Below are 22,500 nucleotides of genomic sequence, written 5' to 3'. Positions count from 1 at the left end.
AATCAAGCAAGAGGTATGAAATTTGATGGATATATCTTTAGATTTGGCCAATTTTTTAAAAATAAAAAGCCTTTCCATACCCTTTGAAATTTACATGTTTCAACGTATGATCATTGATGGCTGATTTTTTCCAGTGTTATCACATCACAGGAAGGTTAGCTTGACCTTGGAATACAATCTCCAGGAGTTACTCCACAAAAAAACTTGCAAATATCTTTCATTAGGTTACTGAGCTAAAGATAATTTATGGCTGTACACTTTCTCTTATACTCAGTTAGGAATAGAAGCATAAAAGAATTCATAAGTTATGCTAATAGATTTATCATAGATTGTTTGATACGATAACTTCTGTCAAATGTGACAGTTATCATTATCAATAATATTATTATTATTATTATTACTTGCTAAGCTACAACCTTAGTTGGAAAAGCAGAATGCTATAAGCCCAGGGACCCCAACAGGGAAAATAGCCCAGTGAGGAAAGTAGAGAAGGACAAATGAAATATTTTAAGAAGAGTAACATTAAGAAAATATTTCCTAAACTATAAAAACTTTAACAAAACAAGAGGAAGAAAAATCAGATAGAATAGTGTGCCTGAGTGTACCCTCAAGCAAGAGAACTCTAACCCAAGACAGTGGAAGACCATGATACAGAGGCTATGGCACTACCCTAGACTAGAGAACAATGGTTTGATTTTGGAGTGTCCTTCTCCTAGAAGATGTCTTGATCAATAAGAGAAAACCAGTCTTGATAAAACCCCTGTATCTAATAAATCCCTATGGTTCTTTATATCTGAATATCAAGTGTTGCATAATGTCAAGAATATAGCTCCAAGGGAAGATCAATTCATGATAACTACTTCCAACCGGGCCAGGATTGGAACCTTAAACCACTGAATCAAAACTTGACATTAAACTTGAACCAACCAAATAACGAAAGAGATATGAGTTCCTGTTGAATTGCAGTATTTGTACTTACAATGAAAGCCGATTACTCAGTTTGTAGCACGTGGCTATATGTAGAATATTGCCATTAGAAATTTTCTAAAGAGAATTCTTTGGTTTAATGGAAAGAGCATTATGGGTATTTGATTATTGATGATAGAAGAGAAGAACTGAGTGATACATAGGAAGACATAGTGAGCAATGAAAGGAATTATTTAGATCACAAAGATGATGCAGTACGGCAATGGAAGTGTGACTAGAGATTGATGTACTCCACACTCTTCAATTTATTATTTTTTTACCTAAACATGTGCATAACGAGGTAAAACACTTTGAGTTTTATCACTATTAAGATGAATAGAATTGATATTATAATCTATGACCAAAATTAGTTTTAAAGCGATATAATATATAAGGATTATATTTTGATGCAATTATAGTACGCAAAGTTGATCGTAGTATAGTACTTTCTCTCCTTCAGATTAGACATATTATTATTATTATTATTATTATTATTATTATTATTATTATTATTATTATTATTATTACTGTTGTTGTTGTTGTTGTTGTTGATAAAAAGGAGAAGCAACTGACTAAACATTGGCCAGCAAACAGATGAGACTGCTCAAGTCGAGTGACAGAATATAAAAGTAAGCGAACTTCATTATTAAATCATTCTCTTTCTGACGCCAAGGAATTTTAATGTGGATTGGTAGTAGTAAAAGTCATTGCTATGAATTAATCGACTTCATTTCCTTAATCTCCGTCAAAAATATGGGTTTGTTTGATTGGTGTATGAGCAGAATTTAAGAGTTTGGGTGTGAACAGTGATGATAAATCTGCATTTGCCATGAATATCTTACACAAGTGGAAGTTTATCCAGACAACCTTTAATACCGGTAAAAAAATATAAAGTATTCTTTTTCAGGGACGACATGTTTTTGATTGAAGTAGTAATACACAATTTTCGTTTGTATTTTTGAACCAAATATCAATTGCCAAATGGTATATTTCGCTATTTTACTTTTAATAGGACATCTTCGATATGTTTCTTTTAAATTGAATTTGAATGTACTCTGTATCTATAATAAACGAAATCGCCGTCAAAATCCTTCGATGTAAGGATGCCAGAAAACTCAAAATCAATCAATCAATCAATCTCTATTTCCATTATAATCCTAGCAACCCCCCCCCCTCTCTCTCTCTCTCTCTCTCTCTCTCTCTCTCTCTCTCTCTCTCTCTCTCTCTCTCTCTCGATTGAATGATCGAACACACAAAAGATAGCGTATCTGTAACTATGTTCGTTACGGACTCCAAGTCTTTCCAGAGCTTTTTTTTCACCGTTTTCATTTTTGAAAAAAACTTTCTTTTTTTAACTTCCTTTGTCAATTGTCACTGACACAGCACCCATTAGGCGTAGTGCGGATGCTTGTTAAGTTGAGGTACTGCCCTGGCAATTCATCCCTATCCAGTTGTCTATTGAAATAGAAGCTGCGACATTCATAGCTGTGAAAGCGATAGGCGACGTTCTTGCTACTAACGATGCTGCACTTTCTAAGTCGAGTGAATGAATATACGATCCTACAGATATGGGTTTCTTTGTTTACACTCACAAAGGATCTTATACGATACAGGGTAAATGTTCGATATCGACTTCCTCACGTTCTTTGTGTTCGAGTTACCTCTCTCTCTCTCTCTCTCTCTCTCTCTCTCTCTCTCTCTCTCTCTCTCTCTCTCTCTCTCTCTCTCTCTATTTATCTCTCTGTCAATATATCATCCTACGTATGTATATATGTATATATATATATATAAATATATATATATATATATATATATATATATATATATATATATATATATGTGTGTGTGTGTGTGTGTGTGTGTGTGTGTATGTTTATATATCTATCTATCTATATATACACACACACACATATATATATATATATATATATATATATATATATATATATATATATATATGAATATATATACATATATATATATATATATATATATATATATATATATATATATGTATGTAGATATATAAATATATATAAGATAATTTTGCACAGTTATACGCGTTTTTCATGCATATTCATATAAGCCATGAATACCTCTTAATATCGGATGTCTTCTGCCTCGGGATAAGAGACCCAAGGAATCAACTTTATGATGATAACTTCGGGTCTGCCAGGGAATCGAACCCGAGTCAATGTAACTGATGTTCCAGTGACTTACCTCCTAGTCACAAAAGGGAGTCACTGGAACCTTAATTTCTTGGGACCGAGTATGATTCCTTGGCCGACCAGAGTTGATTCCACTTTGGGTCTCTGACCCCGAGGCAGAGAGAATCCAATATCAAGAGATATTTATGTGACGGGCCGAGAGAGGCTGTGACTAAGAAGGCAGGATGAAAGCAACTGAATAACTTTATTACAGAACATTCGTTTATATATACATAAACTCCAGGCAAAAAGGGCATAAAAAACATAACAGGCAATTTCATGTTCAACCGACAACGCACCGGTTAACAGTTAACGGTGAGAAAAACAGACATGTTATTTCAAGTCCCTATCAGTGCGAGGGGAGAGCGAAGATACAAGAATAATATATACAAGAAATGAAATGTTGTTTCTATGTACGATCGTGTGACACAAAGTTGGTACATCCATCATGAATTTTGTAATGCGTATAACAGTTGGAGGTGGTGGAGAAGGATTGAACTAGATTGGTAATAGGAAATTAGCTGACTTAGAGTATACTGATGATGACGCTGTCCTTATTAAATGAACACCAAAGGATTTGCAATGTTTGCTTTCTAAAATGCATGAAATATCACAGGAGAATGCGCTCTAGATAGATAGAAGAAAGACAGAGATGAGAACAGAATATGCAATGAAGGATGAAATACCATTGGAAAGAGAAAGGATTGAAGCGTTAGAATCTTTTAAGTATTTAGAAACTTAGGTTTCTAATACAGGATCTTTAAAACAGGAGTTCAATGAAATATTGGAAAAAGCAAATCAGACAATGGCCAGGTTGAGACAAATGTGGAAATCAAATCGCCAGAAATTACCTATAAAATCAGATTTTATATCAGTTTAGTAAGATCAGCGTTACTGTAAGGACATGAATCATGGTATGACAATAAAACAATCGCCAACAGATTTAGTAGATTTGAGAACAAAGCTCTCAGAAGAATATTGGGAGTTAAATGGCAGGACAGCATTAGAAATGAAACTATAAGAGAGATTACTCGAGTGCCATATATGGACGAGATCATGGTGAGGGGTAGATATCGATGGTTTGGGCTTGCTCTTCACCTTCCCCAAGAGAGGATAGTTTACCAAACATTTAACTGAGCTCCACAAGGCACTAGAAGAGTTAGAAGACCCAGGCCTACATGGCTGAGGACTATGAAACATGAAGTAGGAGAAGGTGAATGGAGAAGTTTTGAATCAAAAGCTCAAAAGAGAGAGACGGCTAGTAAAATATAACCGAGTTACTTCGTGTTAACAGACATGGGAGGAGATGATGATGATAAATATATATATATATATATATATATATATATATATATATATATATATATATATATATATATATATATACAGTATATATATATACATATATATATAAATATATATATATATGTATATTTATATATATTTATATATAAGATATATATATATATATATACATATATATAAATATATATATAGTATATATGTATATATATATGTATATATACTGTATATGCATACATACATACACATACATATATATACATATATATATATATATATATATATATATATATATATATATATATATATATATATACATATATATATATATATATATATATATATATATATATATACACACATATATATATATATATATATATATATATATATATATATATATATATATAGTATGTATGTATGTATGTATTTGTGCGTTTGTTTTTTAATAATATTTTGTTACTCTCATTTAAGACTAATGCTAATAATGCTACATCTACTATTAACTTCTACAATTTCTGTTTTATTTTGAAAAGGAAGTGTAATGCAGATGTTTGATGTCATCTCTCATGGTTACAGAGAGCATCTCCTTCCTCAAAGATTTAAAAAAGACAGCAAATATGTAAAGCGTGTGTTCCTCTTACCCTATGATGTGATTGTTACAAGAAGCCTTGAGAGGTCGAGATATAAGCTCCTTATGTGTTCTTAGGAACAACTACAACCTCCAACCTCCACTATACTGGCAATTCCTTTCAATCTCTCTCGTGCCTTTGCTTTGGTATCTCTTAAGCTGATAGCGAGATTTTTAACAAAGTTTCGATCACTCTTAATGGGAATTTACAATGTGCTTATTATTTTGCACTAAGCCCCTACAGTCTCAAACAACTAATGCATTACACTTACTGTAAGAAAACAAAAATAACATTCTAAAACATTTATTTATTGATATTTCATAAACTCATGCAAACCAAAAAAAACATAAAGATTTACAAATAGGGGAGGGGGGTTGTTATTTATATTTGATATTTTCTAGCTCGTGTCTTAGCTAAATTTGCATTGAAATCCCCACATGAGATAAGTGCAAAACTATAAAAAAACTAATAAAGAAAAGAATGGAAATAAGGGTAAAATACAAGGGAGAAGAAATAGAAATATCAGAAATATATAGAAAAAAAAAACAATAAATAAACTAAAAATCTAAGGTATTCGTTAACACAATCAGACCAAAACTGAAGAACACTGAAAAAAGGAAGAAGCATCAAATTGAAGAAAAGAAGACTTGGAACAGGGTGCCAATAGATGTTCGTTTTAAAGGATGAAAATGGATATATTATCAACAATAGAGATAGAGTAATAAAAATAACAGAGAATTTTTATACAATGCTATAAAAGAGGATATAAGAAATAATTTTGCCAATGGTATGAAAAGAGGCAAAGCAGCAAGTGAAGATGGTCTAATAGTTGATTTAATAATATATTGAGGAGATTTCACAATAGTAAAACTGAAATTTACTCAAAATGTCTGCAAAAATACAGCATACTTGGAAAAAATTCATCATTATACCAATTCACAAAAAGAAAGACACAAGAGGCCTGAAAAATTACCGTCAACTAAATTTACTCTCAGCAAAACATATATTTAAAAATATCATATCAGGCATAACAGAAACACAACTAGACTTTAATCAACCAAGAGAGCAGGCAGGTTTTAGAGTTGGGTATTCAACACTTCAGCATTAATGAAAGACCTTCAAAAACAAGGAATAGATGACTCTTATATTAGATCACTTTTAAGATTTTTCTACAGGTAGTGTAACAATCCTATACCTACATAAAGGGAGTGAGAAAATTCCTATTGAAAAAGGAGTAAGACAGGGAGCCCCATCTCTCCTGAATTATTCACAGCATGGCTTGAAGAAGTTTTAAAGAATTTAGGTTAAGAAAATGTATTAATTAATATGAATGTGGAATATCTTAACAACTTAAGATTTGCAGATGATATAGTTTTGTTTAGTGAATCATGGGAGGAATTACAAAAGATGATAGAAGATTTGAATAGAGAAACCAGAAATGTGGTACTAAATGTAGTAAATGTAGTAAAATTAGGGTAATGTTCGATAAAAATGCTGATAGACAACAAGTAAGAGTTATGGACGAACCTCTAGAGATTGTTAACATATAAACATACTTAGGATAGACGCTAAATATTTCCCCGCGACACGAGACTGAAATTAAAAAAAGGATAAACATGTGATACACAGCATTTGGTAAACAAAATGATATTATGAAATTTAAAATGTCACTTTCTCTGAAGAGAAAGGTATTTAAGATGGGCCAACCAGTTTTAACTTATGTCTCATAAACTTGAAGTCTTAATAAAGCCTTAGAACACAAGCTGGTTATAACTCAAAGAGCTATGGAAAGCAAAAAAATAATAGGAACAAAACTAAGAGCCAGCAAAAGAGCGGCATGGTTACAAGAGCAAGCTAAAGTAAAGAATATTCTAACAACATTTAAGAAAAACCAGTGGACCTGGCCAAGTCATATAATGAGAATGACAGATAACCCATAACGTATGATTTTAGAACATTATACTGCCTGGAGTTGACCATTTGCTCACAAAGTCAATTGGGCATTCTTCTTTATTTGTATGTGAGTTGCGATCTACACTTGCATTACAGGGCTTATGTTCGCCAACATACTCATGTACCATCTGGAAAAAAGATATCATGGACATTTTCCCAAAGTATTTCGTCCCCCTTTTTTACAGAAGATACTCTGATGATACATTTTTTTTTTTCAATTTAGAAAAAGATCCCATGCTGACCTGTTTTTGGAATATCTAAATCGAATTCACATAAATATCAGGTTTACCATGGAGATAGAAACTGATGATCAGTTACCATTTCTTGACAAAAAAAAAAAAAAAATTCACTCTCATGTAAGAGATTTTTATAGGTTTTATTAGAAAAGTAGACACACTAGTTTGGGTCTTGTTTTTTAAGTGGTAGTTACATATCATTTATGAATAAATGTATTCAAACAATTCTATTTAGAGTATATTCATTAAATTTTTAAATAAATCTTTTATAAACAACTGATACTTATCACACTTTTTTGACAAAATTACCAATAAAGCTCTAAATATTGTACGAGAGGGCCCTTTGTTTGCAACTGGGAGACGAAATGAATGCAACTGACTTAAACAGAGAGTGGACAAATCCATTTCAAGTTTATTACGTCTTCATTACTGATGTTTACCTCTATAAACACACACTTCTTATGGATGCACCTGTTGTAGCAACATCATATCCACATTTTTACGTCTCCCTTCGAAAATCAACACAGAAGGCGATGAGCCAGGGTGACAATTCGATAGAGCACCTCGGAAAGACCGTAAACAGATGTGTGTGGAAGGACATGTTTGATACTTTTGTCTTGCAGTGGACTAGCATTGGCTGATAATGATGATGATGATTATATAATTACACACATAAACATAAATATAGATTCATACACACCCATAGGCATTCTTGCAAGTATGTATAAGGGTGTACAAGTAAATCAAGCAAGAGGTATGAAATTTGATGGATATATCTTTAGATTTGGCCAAATTCTTTAAATAAAAAGCCTTTCCATACCCTTTTGAAATCTATATATTCCAACGTATGATCATTGATGGCTGGTTTTTTCCAGTGTTATCACATCACAGGAAGGTTAGATTGACCTTGGAATACAATCTCCAAGAGTTACTCCACAAAAAACTTGCAAATATCTTTCATTATGTTACTGAGCTATAGATAATTTATGGCTCTACACTTTCTCTTATACTCGGTTAAAAAATAAAGCATAAAAGAATTCAAAAGTTATGTTAATAGATTTATCATAGATTATTTTATACGAAAACTCCTGTCAAATGTGACAGTTATTATTATTATTATTATTATTATTATTATTATTATTATTATTATTATTATTACTTACTTACTTACTTGCTAAGCTACAACCCTAGTTGGAAAAGCAGAATGCTATAAGCCCAGGGGCTCCCAACAGGGAAAATAGCCCAGTGAGGAAAGGAGAGAAGGAAAAATAAAATATTTTAAGAAGAGTAACACCATTAAAATAAATATTTCCTATATAAACTATAAAAACTTTAACAAAACAAGAGGAAGAGAAATCAGATAGAATAGTGTGCCTGAGTGTACCCTCAAGCAAGAGAACTCTAACCCAAGACAGTGGAAGATCATGGTACAGAGGCTATGGCACTACCCAAGACTAGAGAACAATGGTTTGATTTTGGAGTGTCCTTCTCCTAGAAGATGTCTTGATCAATAAGAGAAAACCAGTCTTGATAAAACCCCTGTATCTAATTATTCCCTATGATTCTTTAATTCTGAATACCATGCGCTGCGTAATGTCAAGAATATAGCTCCAAGGGAAGATCAATTCATGATAACTACTTCCAACCGGGCCAGGATTAGAACCTTAAACCACTGAACCAAACCTTGACATTAAACTTGAACCAACCAAATAACGAAAGAGATATGAGTTCCTGTTGAATTGCGGTATTTGTACTTACAATGAAAGCCGATTACTCTGTTTGTAGCACGTGGCTATATGTAGAATATTGCCATTAGTAATTTTCTAAAGAAAAGTCTTTGGTTTAATGGAAAGAGCATTTTGGGTATTTGATTATTGATAATAAAAGAGAAGAACTGAGTGATACATAGGGACACATAGTGAGCAATGAAAGGAATTATTTAGATTACATAGATGATGCAGTACGGTAATGGAAGTGTGACTGGAGATTAATGTATTCCACACTCTTCAATTTATTAGTTTTTTACCTAAACATGTACATAACGAGGTAAAACCCTTTGGGTTTTATCACTATTAAGATGAATAGAATTGTTATGGTAATCTTTGACTAAAATTAGTTTTAAAGCGCTATAATATGTAAGGATTATATTCTAATGCAATTATAGTAAGCAAACTTGATCGTAGTATAGTACTTTCTGTCCTTCAGATTAGACAGTTTGAATCTTATTTACTATTATTATTATTATTATTATTATTATTATTATTATTATTATTATTATCATTATTATTATTATTGTTGTTGTTGTTGTTGTTGATGTTGTTCTTGCTGTTGTTGTTGTTGTAGTTCTTGCTGTTGTTGTTGTTGTTGTTGCTTTTCATATGTTCATAAAAAGGAGGAGCAACTGACTAAACATTGGCCAACAAACAGATGAGACTGCTCAAGTCAAGTGACAGAATATAAAAGTGAGCGAACTTCATTATTAAATCATTCTCTTTCTGACGCCAAGGAATTTCAATGTGGATTGGTAGTAGTAAAAGTCATTGCTGTGAATTAATCGACATAATTTCCTTTAAGAGTTTGGTTGTGAGCAGTGATGATAAATCTGCATTTGACATGAATATCTTACACAAGTGGAAGTTTCTCCAGACAACCTTTAATGCCAGTAAAAATTCTAAAGAATTCTTTTTTCAGGGACGACCTGTTTTTGATCGAAGTAGGAATACACAATTTTCGTTTGTATTTTTGAACCAAATATCAATTGCCAAATAGTATATTTCTCTATTTTACTTTTAATAGGACATCTTCGATATGTTTCTTTTAAATTGAATTTGAATGTACTCTGTATCTATAATAAACGAAATCGCCGTAAAAAAAACCTTCCATGCAAGGATGCCAGAAAACTCAAAAAATCAATCAATCAATCTCTATTTCCATTATAATCCTGGCAACCCCCCCCCTCTCTCCCTCTCTTTCTCTCTCTCTCTCTCTCTCTCTCTCTCTCTCTCTCTCTCTCTCTCTCTCTCTCTCTCTCTCTCTCTCTCTCTCTCTCTCTCTATTGAATGATCGAACACACAAAAGATAGCGCATCTGTAACTATGTTCGTTACGGACTCCAAGTCTTTCCCGAGCTTTTTTTTCACCGTTTTCATTTTTGAAAAAACTTTCTTTTTTTAACTTCCTTTGTCAATTGTCACTGACACAGCACCCATTAGGCGTAGTGCGGATGCTTGTTAAGTTGAGGTACTGCCCTGGCAATTCATCCCTATCCAGTTGTCTATTGAAATAGAAGCTGCGACATTCATAGCTGTGAAAGCGATAGGCGACGTTCTTGCTACTAACGATGCTGCACTTTCTAAGTCGAGTGAATGAATATACGATCCTACAGATATGGGTTTCTTTGTTTACACTCACAAAGGATCTTATACGATACAGGCTAAATGTTCGATATCGACTTCCTCACGCTCTTTGTGTTCGAGTTACCTCTCTCTCCCTCTATTTATCTATCAATCAATCTATCATTCTACGTATGTCTATGTATATATATATATATATATATATATATATATATATATATATATATATATATATATATATATATATATATATATATACATATATATATACATATTAACATATGTATATATATATACATAAATATATGTGTGCGTATATATATATATATATATATATATATATATATATATATATATATATATATATATATATATATATATATATATATTTACATATATAAATATATATATATATATATATATATATATATATATATATATATATACATACATATGTATATATGATGACTTTGCACAGTTATACGTGTTTTTCATACATATCCATATAAGCCATGAATACCTCTTAATATCGGATTTCTTCTGCCTCGGGATAAGAGACCCAAGAAATCAACTTTATGATGATAACTTCGGGTCTGCCAGGGAATCGAACCCGAGTCCATGTAACTGATGTTCCAGTGACTTACCTCCTAGTCACAAAAGGGAGTCACTGGAACCTTAGTTTCTTGGGACCGAGTATGATTCCTTGGCCGACCAGAGTTGATTTCACTTTGGGTCTCTGACCCCGAGGCAGAGAGAATCCAATATCAAGAGATATTTATGTGACGGGCCGAGAGAGGCTGTGACTAAGAAGGCAGGATGAAAGCAACTGAATAACTTTATTACAGAACATTCGTTTATATATACATAAACTCCAGGCAAAAAGGGCATAAAAAACATAACAGGCAATTTCATGTTCAACAGACAACGCACCGGTTAACAGTTAACGGTGAGAAAAACAGACATGTTATTTCAAGTCCCTATCAGTGCGAGGGGAGAGTGAAGATACAAGAATAATATATACAAGAAATGAAATGTCGTTACTATGTACGATCGTGTGACACAAGGTTGGTACATCCTCATGAATTTTGTAATGCGTATAACAGTTGGGGGTGGTGGAGAAGGATCGAACTATATTGGTAATAGGTAATTAGCTGACTTAGAGTATACTGATGACGCTGTCCTTATTAGCAAAACACCAAAGGATTTGCAATGTTTGCTTCCTAAAGAGATGGAAATATCACAGGAGAATGCGCTCTATTTAAATAAAAGAAAGACAGAGATGAGGTGAACCGAATATACAATGGAGGATGAAATACCATTGGAAAGAGAAAGGATTAAAGAGTTAGAATCTTTTAAGTATCTAGAAACTAAGGTTTCTAATACAGGGTCTTTAAAACAGGAGTTCAATGAAATATTGAAAAAACCAAATCAGACAATGGCTAGGTTGAGACAAATTTGGAAATAAAATCGCCAGAAATTACCTATAAAATCAGGCTTTATATCAGTTTAGTAAGAGCAGCGTTACTGTAAGGACATGAGTCATGGTGTAACAATAACACAATCGCCAACAGATTTAGTAGATTTGAGAACAAAGCCCTCAGAAGGATATCGGGAGTTAAATGTCAGGATAGGATCAGATTTGAAACTATAGGAGGGGTTACTCGAGTACCATATGTGGATGAGATCATGGTGAGGGGTAGATATAGATGGTTTGGGTTTGCTCTTCACCTTCCCCAAGAGAGGTTAGTTTACCATACATTTAACTGAGCTCCACAAGGCACTAGAAGAGTTAGAAGAGAGAGACGGCTAGTAAAATATAACCGAGTTACTTCGTGTTAGTAGACATGGGAGGAGATGATGATGATAAATATATATATATATATATATATATATATATATATATATATATATATATATATATATATATATATATATATTTATATATATACATATATATATATATATATATATATATATATATATATATATATATATATATATATATATATTTGTACATACATACATACATATGCCAAAGGCACTTCCCACAATTTTTGGGGGGTAGCCGACATCAACAATGAAACAAAATAAAGAGGGGACCTCTACTCTCTACGTTCCTCCAGCCTAACCAGGGACTCAGCCGAGTTCAGCTGGTACTGCTAAGGTGCCACAGCCCAACCTCCCACATTATCCACCACCGATGAAGCTTCATAATGCTGAATCCCCTAATGCTGCTACCTCGGCGGTCATCTAAGACACCGGAGGAAGCAGCAGGGCCTACCGGAACTGCGTCACAATCGCTCGCCATTCATTCCTATTTCTAGAACGCTCTCTTGCCTCTCTCACATCTATCCTCCTATCACCCAGAGCTTTCTTCACACCATCCATCCACCCAAACCTTTGCCTTCCTCTTGTACTTCTCCCATCAACTCTTGCATTCATCACCTTCTTTAGCAGACAGCCATTTTCCATCCTCTCAACATGGCCAAACCACCTCAACACATTCATATCCACTCTAGCCGCTAACTCATTTCTTACACCCGTTCTCACCCTCACCACTTCGTTCCTAACCCTATCTACTCGAGATACACCAGCCATACTCCTTAGACACTTCATCTCAAACACATTCAATTTCTGTCTCTCCATCACTTTCATTCCCCACAACGCCGATCCATACATCACAGTGGGTACAATCACTTTCTCATATAGAACTCTCTTTACATTCATACCCAACCCTCTATTTTTTACTACTCCCTTAACTGCCCCCAACACTTTGCAACCTTCATTCACTCTCTGACGTACATCTGCTTCCACTCCACCATTTACTGCAACAACAGACCCCAAGTACTTAAACTGATCCACCTCCTAAAGTAACTCTCCATTCAACATGACATTCAACCTTGCACCACCTTCCCTTCTCGTACATCTCATAACCTTACTCTTACCCACATTAACTCTCAACTTCCTTCTTTCACACACCCTTCCAAATTCTGTCCCTAGTCGGTCAAGCTTCTCTTCTGTGTCTGCTACCAGTACAGTATCATCCGCAAACAACAACTGATTTACTTCCCATTCATGATCATTCTCGCCTACCAGTTTTAAACTTCGTCCAAGCACTCGAGCATTCACCTCTCTCACCACTCCATCAACATACAAGTTAAACAACCACGACGACATCACACATCCCTGTCTCAGCCTCACTCTCACCGGAAACCAATCGCTCACTTCATTTCCTATTCTAACACATGCTTTACTACCTTTGTAGAAACTTTTCACTGCTTGCAACAACCTTCCACCAACTCCATATAACCTCATCACATTCCACATTGCTTCCCTATCAACTCTATCATATGCTTTCTCCAGATCCATAAACGCAACATACACCTCCTTACCTTTTGCTAAATATTTCTCACATATCTGCCTAACTGTAAAAATCTGATTCATACAACCCCTACCTCTTCTAAAACCACACTGTACTTCCAAGATTGCATTCTCTCTTTTATCCTTAATCCTATTAATCATTACTCTACCATACACTTTTCCAACTACACTCAACAAACTAATACCTCTTGAATTACAACACTCATGCACATCTCCCTTACCATTGTATAGTGGTACAATACATGCACAAACCAAATCTACTGGTACCATTGACAACACAAAACACATATTAAACAATCTCACCAACCATTCAAGTACAGTCACACCCCCTTACTTCAACATCTCAGCTTTCACACCATCCATACCAGATGCTTTTCCTACTCTCGTTTCATCTAGTGCTCTCCTCACTTCCTCTATTATAATCTCTCTCTCATTCTCCTCTCCCATCACTGGCACCTCAACACCTGGAACAGCAATTATATCTGCCTCCCTATTATCCTCAACATTCAGCAAACTTTCAAAATATTCCGCCCACCTTTTCCTTGCCTCCTCTCCTTTTAACAACCTTCCATTTCCATCTTTCACTGTCTCTTCAAATCTTCCGCCAGCCTTCCTTACTCTCTTCACTTCTTTCCAAAACTTCTTCTTATTCTCTTCATATGACTGACCCAGTCCCTGACCCCACCTCAGGTCAGCTGCCCTCTTTGCCTCACGTACCTTGCACTTTACTTCCACATTTTTCTCTCTATATTTTTCATACTTCTCTATACTATTACTCTGCAGCCATTCTTCAAAAGCCCTCTTTTTCTCTTCCACTTTTACCTTCACTCCTTCATTCCACCATTCACTGCCCTTCCTCATGCTGCCTCCAACAACCTTCTTGCCACATACATCACTTGCAATCCCAACAAAATTTTCTTTTGCTATCTTCCACTCCTCCTCTAAATTACCAGTTTCTCTTACTCTCACCTCGTCATATGCCATTTTCAACCTTTCCTGATTGATGGATTATCATTATAATTATTTACATATACAGTATATATGATTATCGTTGTTATATATACCTTTATTGCTAATACACATTTAGCATATATGTTGTGTTAGGAATACATGTATGCAAGTATTCTTGTTTATTGGAGCATAGGGAATACTATGTAGCATTTATATAATCTCATGTGGCATGCATTTCATATTTTAATTATCTGGTATTATTGCAAGCAGTCTTTCCCGTAGCCCGCCACTGTTCACAGCTCCTCCAGTGTATTACGTTTATTTTGATTACTTTCACTCATTATATGGCTTAAGAACTTACGAAAGTGTTTCTGTGAAAACCTTATTTATTTTATATCTAATAATAACTAAGATGGCGCAGTGATTGATTTGCCATATGCGAATTTTGATCATTTAGTGAACTTATCCAACCGGCCTGGACAATGCAAGAAGTGTTTGTGTTCATCGTAACCAAGTTCGTTAGCAGTTGTGAACCATAACTTCGTTTGGATGTATACACTGGCAGTGACTTTGTTTTGTGATTACAGTGACTCTATATAGGGCTGTGTTTATTCTAGCAATCTGAGATTAGGGCTAATGTGCGTCGGCCATCTGCAGAGGCCGGAACAAGAGCGTCACATTCATACTCAGCTGCGTTCGAGGGGAGACTAACGGCTCTCGCTGTGCATGCAACAGCCACGGCAGTCACAGTGTTACCAGATACAGCATAGCTCTGTTGCCTCGAGCTATTGTACTCGGTGATTGGCTACCGTTTGTGACGTCATTGTGACGTTACCACTGACGGCATTGAGTGATATTTTCTCTTGGATTTCGTGAGATTTTTCTATTTATGCCGCCGAAACACGATAAAGGAAGGAGACCAAAGACTTCTGAGGTTTCTCCCCCATCATCCCCAACCCCAACTGACATGACGTCATCTCCAACGCATTCAAGATCTATTTCTCCTTCATCAACCCCTTCAACCATGGATTTTATCAGCAAAATGTTTGAATACATGGATAAAAAAGATGAAGAAAGAAGAAAACAGGATGTAGAAAGAAGAAAAGAAGACAATGTCAGACATCAGGAAGAATTCAAAGCATTAATTGAAGCTATGACTGGTCCCAGGCATACCCTACCCCAAGCAAGTGGTATAGGGCCCCCTACCCCAGCAACATTGTCTGCAAGTGTTCTCCAAGTGCCTAATTCAGCTGTGCAGACACCTAAGGTGACAGTAAATTTGCCTCCACCATTAACCCATGATGTTACTTATAGGCAATACACAGAATGGAAGCAGAGATGGAAGGATTATGCTGTTATGGTAGATTTGGATAATTTACCTCAACCTAAGCAGTTGATACAGCTAAGGGCATGTCTCAGTGTTGAGATGAGACGCTTGTTAGAACACAATTTGGGTATTCCACCAGACTCAACTATGCTTTTGGATGATGTTTTATTTCATATCGAAACTTATATAAAGGGTCAGCAGAATGAAGCACTTCGTCGGTTAGCTTTTACTCAATGCAAGCAAGCAGAAGGCGAGTCATTAACAGATTTTTTCGTTCGTTTACAACAGCTCTCAGAGGAGGTTGATTTATGTAAAGGCGTTAACTGTGTGGAGGCCCAAATGAAACATGCTATTTTGGTTGGCATAAGGAATGAAGAACTCACCAAGAAGCTCATTAGCATGCCTACAACAACAACACTTGAGGAAGTGAAGCTGACTTGCAGGGCTTTTGAGGCTGCAAAGAAGACAACGACAGAGCTTAAAGCTCCACAGACTTCAGTGCGTGCCGTGTCAAACTACAAGAAGTTAAAGGAGGCATTTGCTAAACCGGAGCAACCTAAGAAAATTCATCAGCAAGAGAAAACTCCTTCTTCAAGTAGCAGATGCAAGAATTGTGGTCAACAGCATAATAGTGACACATGTAAGGCAGTATCCCACAAGTGCAGGAACTGTGCTAAAACTGGCCATTTCCCATATACTGCCGCATGCCCAGCATTGGCTAAGGAGTGCCGAATTTGCCATAAATTTGACCACTATGATGTTTGTTGTGCACAGAAAAAGACAAAGGGACCAAGGGAGTCGAAAGATTTAAAGGAAACCAAATTGAACACCGTCAAGATATCTTCTCCAGCCATTCGTTCAGTTAATTTACGTCCCCTAAGTTGTCCCTCACCACCTATCAATTTACATGTCACATATGGCAGTAAATCAGGGAAGATCAATGTTATCCCTGATACTGGTGCAGATACCACTGTTTTTGGAGTGCAACACTTACAAGCATTGGGCATTGATGTCAAGGAATTGTCTCCGCCCCCTGAGTTGCAGTTTTCCAACGCCGATGGATCACCCATGGAAGGTAACGTCTTGGGATCAATGGAGGCCGTCATGACTTATGGTGATATCTCATACAAGGGGTATATTGATGTTCTTAGTTCTCTCCCAACACCATTACTGTGTTATGATGCCCTCCGCCACCTAAGGATCATTCCCTGGGACTTCCCACGTCAAATGCAAGAGAGGAAAATTAGCAGGACTTCAGCAGGAACCAGTCAGGTCCCAGTCAGCCAAGTTAATACATGTAATAAAATGTCCGTGCCTCCGCCTCCAGCCACATCCTCACCTGAAGAAGCCAGGCAATACTTTCTAAAGGAATATAGCGATGTGCTAATGACAAAGGAGCAGTTTCATCAAGGAGCACAACTCAAGCCAATGACTGGACCACCTATGTGTATTCACCTGAAAGAGGATGTGAAACCCTTTGCTATCTACACTCCACGTCTTATACCACTAGCTTTTCAAGAGGACGTCAAGACCGAGTTGGAGACAATGGTAGCACAAGGCATCATTGAACCTGTTGGGGATCAGCCATCCCCATGGTGTCACCCCTTAGTGGTCGTGGCCAAACCTACAGGTGGTGTTCGTGTCACCACAGATTTAAGCAAGTTAAATTCACAGGTTTTAAGGCCTGCACATCCTTCACCATCACCATTTAGTGCAATCAGGAGTATTGATCCTAATTCAAGGTATTTCTCCACCATGGATGCATTGTGTGGGTACTGGCAGATCCCACTAGCAGAGGAAGACCAAGCCCTTACAACATTCATCACGCCCTACGGTCGGTATCGCTATCGTCGTTCACCCATGGGATTCAGCGCTTCAGGAGATGCCTACTGCAGGAGAGGTGATATTGCTCTTCAGGGCATCCAACATTGTGTCAAGGTTGTGGATGATATCCTTGTATATGATAAGGATTACTATTCTCACTTATGCAGGCTCAACAAAGTTTTGTCTCGCTGTAGGACTCACGGTATTACTTTAAATGCAGAAAAGTTTGTTATTGCTAGCCCTACTGTATCTTTTTGTGGGTATACATTATCTGAAAATGGAATTGCAGCCGACAAGGAGAAAGTTCGAGCTATATCAGAGTTCCCAAAGCCAGCAAATCTGACAGATTTAAGGTCATTCATGGGCCTTACTAACCAATTAACAGAATTTTCCCCCAATCTTGCAGCTGCAGCAGATCCGCTTCGGCCGCTAATGAGCCCTAAGAGATCCTTCACGTGGACAGCAGATCATGATGCCGCATTTGCCAGTGTTAAAAAGGCTCTCTATCAGCCCCCTGTGCTGGCTCATTTCGACCCTACCTGCCCCACCGTATTACAAACGGATGCTTTTCGTTTATATGGTTTAGGATACGCACTTCTACAAGACCATGGAGAAGGCCGTTTCCGCATGGTCCAGTGTGGTTCAAGATTTTTGGCCGATGCAGAAACTAGGTGGGCCACCATTGAGCTAGAATGTTTAGCTTCAGTTTGGGCTATGAATAAATGTCGCCATTACTTACTTGGATTGCCCCATTTCACATTGGTGACTGACCATAGACCCCTGATACCCATCTTGAATACATATACATTGGATGCAATAGAAAACACACGTATTCAGCGTCTGAAAGAGAAAATTTCACCCTATATCTTCACTGCAGTATGGCGTAAAGGCAAGGAACATTGCATCCCTGATGCCCTTTCACGTTCCCCGGTGAGCCACCCAACGCCTGAAGATGACATGTTAAATAGTGAAACCCATCTTTCCCTCAGGAGTGTTGTAGCCAAGACTGTGGATGCAATTTCAGAAGCGAAGACATCAGATACACAAGATCTTATCTTGGAAGAGATTCGCACCGCAGCACGTGAAGACCCCTCGTACACAAGACTCCTCCAGAACGTTGCCAACGGATTCCCCAGTCACCGTTACAATCTCCACAATGACCTACTACCCTATTGGAAAATAAGGGAGGATTTATATACCGATGATGACCTCGTCCTATATGGTAGCCGAATAGTAATTCCCTTAGCAATGCGACGCAGCATTTTAAGACGCCTTCATGACAGCCATTGTGGAGTGGAGGCGACTAAGCGTCGGGCTAAGCAGACTGTATATTGGCCTGGTATTAATTCAGACATAGCAAATACTGTCCATGCCTGTGAGCCATGTCAGATAATGCAGCCAAGCCAACAGCAGGAACCACTATTATGCAACGAAAACCCATCTCGTCCCTTCGAATCAGTATCGGCTGATTTCTTCAGTGTTGCTGGGAAATCTTCCCTGGTGTATGTTGACAGACTATCTGGATGGCCTGTAGTTGTAAAATTTGGTACCAATACTACAGCGGAAGTAACAACACGACACTTCAGTCACATCTTCGAGACTTAGGTGTTCCAGTAAGGCTGAGGACAGATGGTGGACCTCAGTTCACCAGCTCAGAATTCAAGAATTTTCTTACCCGATGGGGTGTTCAACATGTGATATCCACACCTTACTATCCCCAAAGTAATGGCCATGCCGAAGCAGCCGTGAAGAAGGTCAAACATTTTATCCTAAAAGTAGCACCTTCTGGGAACATCGACACCGAAGATTTCGACAAAGGATTATTGGAAATATGGAATACTCCTAATTATGCTGGCCTTTCTCCAGCGCAGATATTATATGGCCAAGCCCTTCGATCATGCATCCCAGTCCATGCATCATCATTCAAGCAGGAGTGGCAAGAAAAAGCAAATGAATATGACCTTCGTGTAGCATCACGTACAGAAGCAGCCAAAATAAGGTACGACAGCCGTGCACACCCTTTGGAACCACTCAAACTCAACGATAATGTCCGTATCCAAGACCCTATCTCCAAGCGATGGGATAAGACTGGCATTATTATGGGCATCGGTAGGTCACGAGACTACCATGTGAAGTTACCCTCAGGAAGAATATTATGGCGTAACCGCCGTTTCTTACGCCCTGTACCTCATTCTCCTTCACATTTGCCTGACGAGACACAGCAATCTCCAAAGAAGAAGGATGTTGTCCCTACTACTAGTCAACAACAGCAAAGTGGCACTCAAGCTGAGTATCGGCGTTCACCGAGACGCCATACCCGTTCATATAGCTCATTGAACGCAAAGGGGAGGGGGAGGTGATGGATTATCATTATAATTATTTACATATACAGTATATATGATTATCGTTGTTATATATACCTTTATTGCTAATACACATTTAGCATATATGTTGTGTTAGGAATACATGTATGCAAGTATTCTTGTTTATTGGAGCATAGGGAATACTATGTAGCATTTATATAATCTCATGTGGCATGCATTTCATATTTTAATTATCTGGTATTATTGCAAGCAGTCTTTCCCGTAGCCCGCCACTGTTCACAGCTCTTCCAGTGTATTACGTTTATTTTGATTACTTTCACTCATTATATGGCTTAAGAACTTACGAAAGTGTTTCTGTGAAAACCTTATTTATTTTATATCTAATAATAACTAAGACTGATATTTACTTTTTACCCCCGGTTTTATTAGCTCTTCAACCCTCACTAGCTCCCTTTTACATCCACCTACTCTATTCCCCCACTCTTTTGCTACAACTAATTTTCCTTCCACCAAAAAATGATCAGACATACCGTTAGCCATATATTTGTATATATATATATATATATATATATATATATATATATATATATATATATATATATATATATATATATATATATATATATATATATTAATACAGTATATACATATATATATATATACATACATACATATATATATATATATATATATATATATATATATATATATATTTATATATAAGATATATATATATATATATATATATATATATATATATATATATATATAAATATATATACAGTATATATATATATATATATATATATATATATATATATATATATATATATATATATATATATAAATGTATGTATGTATGTATTTGTGTGTTTGTTCTTGTAATAATATTCTATTACTCTCATTTAAGACTAATGCTAATAATGCTACATATACAATTACCTATAATTTCTGTTTTATTTTGAAAAGGAAGTGTAATGCAGATGTTTGATGTCATCTCTTATGGTTACAGAGAGCATCTCCTTCCTCAAAGATTTAAAAAAAAAGATAGGAAATATGTATAGCGTGTGTTCCTCTCACCCTATGATGTGATTGTTACAAGAAGCCTTAAGAGGTCGAGATATAAGCTCCTTATGTGTTCTTAGGAACAACTACAACCTCCAACCTCCACTATACTGGCAATTCCTTTCAATCTCTCTCTCTCGTGCCTTTGCTTTGGTATCTCTTAAGCTGATAGCAAGATTTTTGACAAAGTTTCGATCACTCTTAATGGGAATTTACAATGTGCATATTACTCTGCACTAAGCCCCTACAGTCTCAAATAACTAATGCATTACACTTTTATTATTATTATTATTATTATTATTATTATTATTATTATTATTATTAAATGCTACGATACAACCCTAGTTGGAAAAGCAGGATGCTATAAGCCCAGGGGCCCCAACAGAGAAAATAGCCCAGTAAGGAAAGGAAAGAAGGAAAAAGTAAATATTTCAAGAGCAGCAACAACACTAAAATAAACACTTCCTATATAATCTATAAAAACTTTAACAAAACAGGAGGGAGAGAAATTAGATAGAATAGTGTGCGTTACTCCACAAAAAAACTTGCAAATATATTTCATTAAGTTATTGAGCTATAGATAATTTATGGCTGTACACTTTCTCTTATACTCGGTTAGAAATTAGAGCATAAAAGAAATCATAAATTATGTTAATAGATTTATCATAGATTATTTTATACGAAAACTTCTGTCAAATGTGACAGTTATTATTATTATTATTATTATTATTATTATTATTATTATTATTATTATTATTATTACTTGCTAATCTACAACCCTAGTTGGAAAAGCAGAATGCTATAAGCCCGGGGGCCCCAACAGGGAAAATAGCCTAGTGAGGAAAGGAGAAAAGGAAAAATAAAATATTTTAAGACAGAACTACAGACTTGCCTCTTATTATAATCAGCCATCCTTCACCATCTATGAGTTACACAAAAAAACGAGTAAAAATGACCAAAATTCACTATTTTGACCTTGA

At 35.9% G+C, this 22,500-nt stretch overlaps 1 protein-coding gene across 1 annotated transcript in view; it reads right to left on the bottom strand.

Moving 5' to 3' along the window:
- LOC137628400 (uncharacterized) overlaps positions 1-22,500 on the bottom strand; it is a 345,910-nt gene that overhangs the window by 135,666 nt on the left and 187,744 nt on the right. The gene's annotated exons all lie outside the window — the stretch shown is intronic.

Source organism: Palaemon carinicauda, chromosome 36 (genome assembly GCF_036898095.1).
Source record: "Palaemon carinicauda isolate YSFRI2023 chromosome 36, ASM3689809v2, whole genome shotgun sequence".
Lineage (NCBI taxonomy): Eukaryota > Metazoa > Arthropoda > Malacostraca > Decapoda > Palaemonidae > Palaemon > Palaemon carinicauda.
The sequence above is the reverse complement of the archived record's forward strand: the minus strand, read 5'-3'. Positions and strand labels throughout refer to the sequence as shown.